At 39.6% G+C, this 6,618-nt stretch overlaps 1 pseudogene; it reads left to right on the top strand.

The window, feature by feature from the left end:
• Window positions 1-1,027: 1,027 nt before the first annotated feature.
• On the top strand, window positions 1,028-1,204 carry LOC122706068 (annotated as a pseudogene).
• The last annotated feature ends 5,414 nt before the right edge of the window (window positions 1,205-6,618 follow it).

The following is a 6,618-nucleotide window of genomic DNA, read 5'->3' as shown; positions in this document are numbered from 1 at the left end:
CATGGTTATTATGTACAAATGAAGTCATTTGCCTTTTAAAAAATGGGTTAATTTATCTACAGTAGTACCCCTTTTATTTGAGATTTACTTTCCACGGCTTCAGACCCAAGGCAGTCTGAAAATGTTAAATGGAAAATGCCAGAAATAAGCCATTTGTAAGCTTTAAATTGTGTGTCCTTCTGGGCAGTAGTGAAGCCTTGTGAAGAAGCTGCTGTCACATTTCTGGCAGAGTTGAAGCTGAGAGAGACCACCTCCACATAACTTTTCAATACAATATATTGTTACAATTGTTCTATCATTAGTTAGAGTTGTTAATATATTACTGTGTGGGATTTATAAATTACACTTTATCACTGGTATGTATATATAGGAAAGAACACAGTGTTATATAGGGTTTGGTCCTATCAGCAGTTTCAGGCATCTACTGGTCTTGGAACAGAATCCCATGGATAAGGGGGGACTACTATATTGAATTTCAAATATTTGAGAGCAAACTTTAAAAGAGGACATCTCACTGACAAAACAGCAAAGCTTCTTTTTTTGTCTTATTGGAAGACTATTCCCCATGCCTTCTAACATTAATATAGAATTGATAACTAGTCAAAAGGATCAGTAAAATGAAGTGGGATAGAGAAAGGTTACTGATGCTCTTTAAACATGTTCTCTGGAGGCATCATAAAGAACTTATACTTTAATACCTTTTAAAGTTCAAGTTTCACTGAAGTGCATCAAATAAAATTGAAGAGCTCTTCTTTATAATTTATGCACTCTTGTCTTTAAAAAAATGTTCTTTTGTCTCCTTTAAACTGCAATAATTTGCCAGCATGTTCATCTTTAATAACGTTAATATTTTTAGAATCCAAATCAGTTGTTTTGCAAAACTTTGGTCAAAAGGTTAAAACAATATGATAACGGAAAAGAGAAGTTTCATTTTTATTCCATTCCCACTGTTCCCATTTGTGTAACCATTCTTAGGAGTTTTTAGTTTATAATTCCTATATTTCTTTTAATTTAAAAGTATATTTATATACTTACCTGGCAGGGGAGATACCATGATCACGAAGGTGGTTTTCCCAGGGCGAGGCTTATCCATTGCACTCCGGATGTGCTGACCCCTAAAAAAAAATTAAAAAAAATAAAAAAAATAAAGTATATTTATATTTATTTTCTCTTCTTTCTTATATAAATGTTAGCATGCTATATATATTCCTCAGTATTTCTTTTTTTTTTTTTAATTTACATCTGGAAACATTTCATATCAGATTCTTCAACTCTTCTTTCTTTAATTTTTGACTATAAATAATCCCTTAAGTGCCAACATCAGTTGGATTATTGAAAAAGTAAGAGAGTTCCAGAAAAAATCGACTTCTATTTTATTGACTATGCCAAAGCCTTTGACTGTGGATCAGAAACTGTGGAAAATTCTTAAAGAGATGGGAATACCAGACCACCTGACCTGCCTCCTGAGAAATCTGTATGCAGGTCAAGAAGCAACAGTCAGAACTGGACATGGAACAACAGACTGGTTCCAAATAGGAAAAGGAGTACGTCAAGGCTGTATATTGTCACCCCACTTATTTAACTTATATGTAGAGTACCTCATGAGAAATGCTGGACTGGATGAAGCACAAGCTAGAATCAAAGATGGCAGGGAGAAATATCAATAATCTTAGATATGCAGATGACACCACCCTTATGGCAGAAAGTGAAAAAGAGCTAAAGAGACTATTGATGAAAGTGAAAGAGGAGAGTGAAAAAGTTGGCTTAAAACTCAACATTCAGAAAACTAAGATCATGGCATCCGGTTCCATCACTTCATGGCAAATAGATGGGGAAACAATGGAAACAGTGATAGACTTTATTTTTCTGGGCTCCAAAATCACTGCAGATGGTGACTGCAGCCATGAAGTTAAAAGATGCTTACTCCTTGTAAAGAAAGTTATGACCAACCTAGACAGCATATTAAAAAGCAGAGACATTACTTTACCAACAAATGCCCATCTAGTCAAAGCTATGGTTTTTCCAGTAGTCATGTATGGATGTGAGTGTTGGACTATAAAGAAAGCTGAGCGCGGAAGAATTGATGCCTTTGAACTGTGGTGTTGGAGAAGACTCTTGAGAGTCCCTTGGATTATAAGGAAATCCCACCAGTCCGTCCTAAAGGAGATCACCCCTGAATATTCACTGGAAGGGCTGATGCTGAAGTTGAAACTCCAATACTTTGGCCACCTGATGCGAAGAGCTGACTCATTGGAAAAGACCCTGGTGCTGGGAAAGATTGAGGGCAGGAAGAGAAGGGGATGACAGCGGATGAGATGGCTGGATGGCATCACCGACTCGATGGACATGAGTTTGGGTAAACTCCAGGAATTGGTGATGGACAGGGAGGCCTAGTGTGCTGCAGTCCATGGAGTCACAAAGATGCAGGCATGACTGAGAGACTGAACTGAATTGAACAAATAACTCCGTTGTGTAAATGTCCCATAGTTTATTCAATTACTTGCTATGAATGGGCATCAAGGTTATTTACCATCTTTCGTGCTTATAAATAATACTGAAATGAATAACATGCACATTTTGTTTCATATTAACAGAGGTATGTCTTCAGTGTAGATTCCAAGAAGCAGAATTGCTAGGTCAAAGGATACATTTATGTATGGTTCTATTAAACATTGCCAGTTCAGTTCAAACACTCAGTCGTTGCAACTCTTTGCAACCCCATGGACTGCAGCAAGCCAGGACTCTGTCCATCACCAACTCCCAGAATTTACTCAAACTCATGTCCACTGAGTCAGTGATGCCATCCAACCATCTCATCCTCTGTCGTCCCCTTCTCCCCCTGCCCTCAATCTTTCCCAGCATCAGGGTCTTTTCTAATGAGTCAGCTCTTTGCATCAGGTGGCCAAAGTACTGGAGTTGCAGCTTCAACATCAGTCCTTCCAATGAACACCCAGGACTGATCTCCTTTAGGATGAACTTGTTGGATCTCCTTGCAGTCCAAGGGACGCTCAAGAGACTTCTTCAACACCACATTTCTAAAGCATCAATTCTTTGGTGCTCAGCTTTCTTTATAGTCCAGCTCTCACATTCATACATAACCACTGAAAAACCCACAGCCTTGACTAGACGGACCTTTGTTGGCAAAGTAATGTCTCTGCTTTTTAATATGCTGTCTAGGATGGTCATATGGAGAAGGCAATGGCACCCTACTCCAGTACTCTTGCCTGGAAAATTCCATGGACAAAGGAGCCTGGTAGGCTGCAGTCCATGAGGTCGCTAAGAGTCAGACATGACTGAGTGACTTCACTTTCCCTTTTCATTTTCATGCACTGGAGAAGGAAATGGCAACCCACTCCAGTGTTCTTGCCTGGAGAATCCCAGGGATGGGGGAGCCTGGTGGTCTGCTGTCTATGGGGTTGCACAGAGTCGGACACGACTGAAGTGACTTAGCAGCTGCAGCAGCAGGATGGTCATAACTTTCCTTCCAAGGAGTAAACATCTTTTAATTTCATAGCTGCAATCACCATCTTCAGTGATTCTGGAGCCCAGAAAAATAAAGTCAGCCACTGTTTCCACTGTTTCCCCATCTATTTGGCATGAAGTGATGGGACCAGATGCCATGATCTTAGTTTTCTGAATATTGAGCTTTAAGCCAACTTTTTCACTTTCCTCTTTCACTTTCATCAAGAGGCTCCTTAGTTCTTTTTCACTTTCTGTCCTAAGGGTGGTGTCACCTGCATATCTGAGGTTATTGATATTTCTCCCGGCAATCTTGATTTCAGCTGTGCTTCCTCCAGCCCAGTGTTTCTCATGATGTACTCTGCATATAAGTTAAACAGTGTGACAATGTACAGCCTTGATGTACTCCTTTTCCTATTTGGAACCAGTCTGTTGTTCCATGTCCAGTTATAACTGTTGCTTCCTGATCTGCATACAGGTTTCTCAAGAGGCAGGTATGCCCATCTCTTTCAGAATTTTCCACAGTTTATTGTGATCCACAGTCAAAGGCTTTGGCATAGTCAATAAAGCAGAAATAGATGTTTTTCTGGAACTCTCTTGCTTTTTCGATGATCCAACGACTGTTGGCAATTTGATCTCTGGTTCCTCTGCCTTTTCTAAAACCAGCTTGAGCATCTGGAAGTTCATGGTTCACATATTGTTGAAGCCTGGCTTGGAGAATTTTGAGCAGTACTTTGCTAGCGTGTGAGATGAGTGCAACTGTGTGGTGGTTTGAGCACTCTTTAGCATTGCCTTTCTTTGGGATTGGAATGAAAACTGCCCTTTTCCAGTCCAGTGGCCACTGCTGAATTTTCCAAATTTGCTGGCATATTGAGTGCAGCACTTTCACAGCATCGTCTTTTAGGATTTGAAATAGCTCAACTGGAATTCCATCACCCCTACTAGCTTTGTTCCTAGTGATGCTTCCGAAGGCCCACTTGACTTCACATTCCAGGATGTCTAGCTCTAGGTGAGTGATCACACCATCATGATTATCTGGGTCATGAAGATCTTTTTTGTACAGTTCTTCTGTGTATTCTTGCCACCTCTTCTTAATATTTTCTGATTCTGTTAGGTCCATACCATTTTTGTCCTTTATTGAGCCTATCCTTGCATGAAATGTTCCCTTGGTATCTCTAATTTTCTAGTCTTTCCCATTCTATAGTGTTCCTCTGTCTTTTGCACTGATCACTGAGGAAGGCTTTCTTATCTCTCCTTGCTATTCTTTGGAACTCTGCATTCAAATGGGTATATTCCCTTTTCTCCTTTGCTTTTGGCTTCTCTTCTTTTCACAGCTATTTGTAAGGCCTCCTCAGACAACCATTTTGCTTTTTTGCATTCCTATTTCTTGGGGATGATCTTGCTCTCTGTCTCCTGTACAATGTCACGAACCTCCGTCCATAGTTCATCAGGCACTCTATCTATCAGATCTAGTCCCTTAAATCTATTTCTCACTTCTACTGTATAATTGTTAGGGATTTGATTTAGGTCTTACCTGAATGGCCTAGTAGTTTTCCCTACTTCTTCAATTTAAGTCTGAATTTGGCAATAAGCAGTTCATGATCTGAGCCACAGTCAGCTTCTGGTCTTTTTTTTGCTGACTGTATAGAGCTTCTCCATCTTTGGCTGCAAAGAATACAATCAATCTGATTTCAGTGTTGGCCATCTGGTGATGTCCATGTGTAGAGGCTTCTCTTGTGTTGTTGGAAGAAGGTGTTTGCTATGACCTTAGCAAATGCATTCTCTTAGCAGAACTCTATTAGCCTTTGCCCTGCTTCATTCTGTACTCCAAGGCCAAATTTGCCTGTTACTCCAGGTGTTTCTTGACTTCCTACTTCTGCATTCCAGTCCCCTATAATGAAAAGGACATCTTTTTTGGGTGTTAATTCCGGAAGATCTTGTGGGTCTTCATAGAACCGTTCAACCTCAGCTTCTTCAGCATTACTGGTCGGGGCTTAGACTTGGATTACCGTGATATTGAGTGATTTGTCTTGTGAATGAACAGAGATCATTCTGTCGTTTTCGAGGCTGCATCCTAACATTGCCAAGTTCCCCTTTATAAGGGTCCACTACTACCACCAGCAATATGAGTGTTTCTCTACGGCCGTGCTAGCAAAGTGCACAAACTTTTTATTTCTTGCTATTTGAAAATGATACGTTGGTGGTGTTTTAATTTGCCTCTCCCTTGTTATGAAGTTGAAAATATTTTATATATTTAAGGACTATTTGTTAATATTTTTAAATGAACTTTGTACTCATATCTTTTGTCCAGCATTCCACAGGAAGGTTTGGTCTTTTTTCTTCTGTTTTTGGTCTTTAAAATTTTTCTAAATAAAATTTATACCTTAAAAATGTATACAATTACCCTTTTACAAATGTTATGTCCCAGTGTGTTGTCATTTTGTTTTACCTATGACTCCTTTTTGACATGAAAAGCATACTTTGGGATCACACTCATCTATCTTTTATTTTATCTGAATTTGTAATCATAGGGAAGAATTCATATTCAGGAGTTTATCTTAGTTATAAAGTTTAAGAAGAATCACTAGGGTTTTCTTGATTTCTATGATATTTTTTCATTGATACATTTGATCCACTGGAGTTTATTCTTGTGCATGAAATAAGGCGTGATCCAATGACCATCAAGTTGTCACAATACCATTTATTTAAAAGCCCATCTTTTTCCTCAGAGTTTGAGTGATCACATATATAATATACCTCTGTACAGACTTTGGTCTTTTTCTCGGTATCTGATGTTCTCCCCATTGGTCTATCTACCATCCGCAACACCATATGTTTTCATTATAGAGCCTTTAAGCGTGCTTAGTCGCTCAGTCATGTCCAACTCTTTGCAGTACCAAGGACTGTAGTCTGCCAGGCTCTTCTGTTCAAGGGGATTCTCCAGGCAAGAATATTGGAGTAGGTTGCCATGCTCTCCTTCAGGGCATCTTCCCAACCCATGAGAAAGAGGCTTTATAGTATGCTTTAATATCTGATGGGGTTTCCTTGATGGCCCAGCGGGTAAAGAATCCATTTGCAAGGCAGGAGACACAGGAGACGTGAATCTGATCCCTGGGTCAGAAGATCTCCTGGAGGAGGAAATGGCAACACACTCCAGTA

This window comes from Cervus elaphus, chromosome 12 (genome assembly GCF_910594005.1).
Source record: "Cervus elaphus chromosome 12, mCerEla1.1, whole genome shotgun sequence".
Classification (NCBI taxonomy): Eukaryota; Metazoa; Chordata; class Mammalia; order Artiodactyla; family Cervidae; genus Cervus; species Cervus elaphus.
The sequence above is the reverse complement of the archived record's forward strand: the minus strand, read 5'-3'. Positions and strand labels throughout refer to the sequence as shown.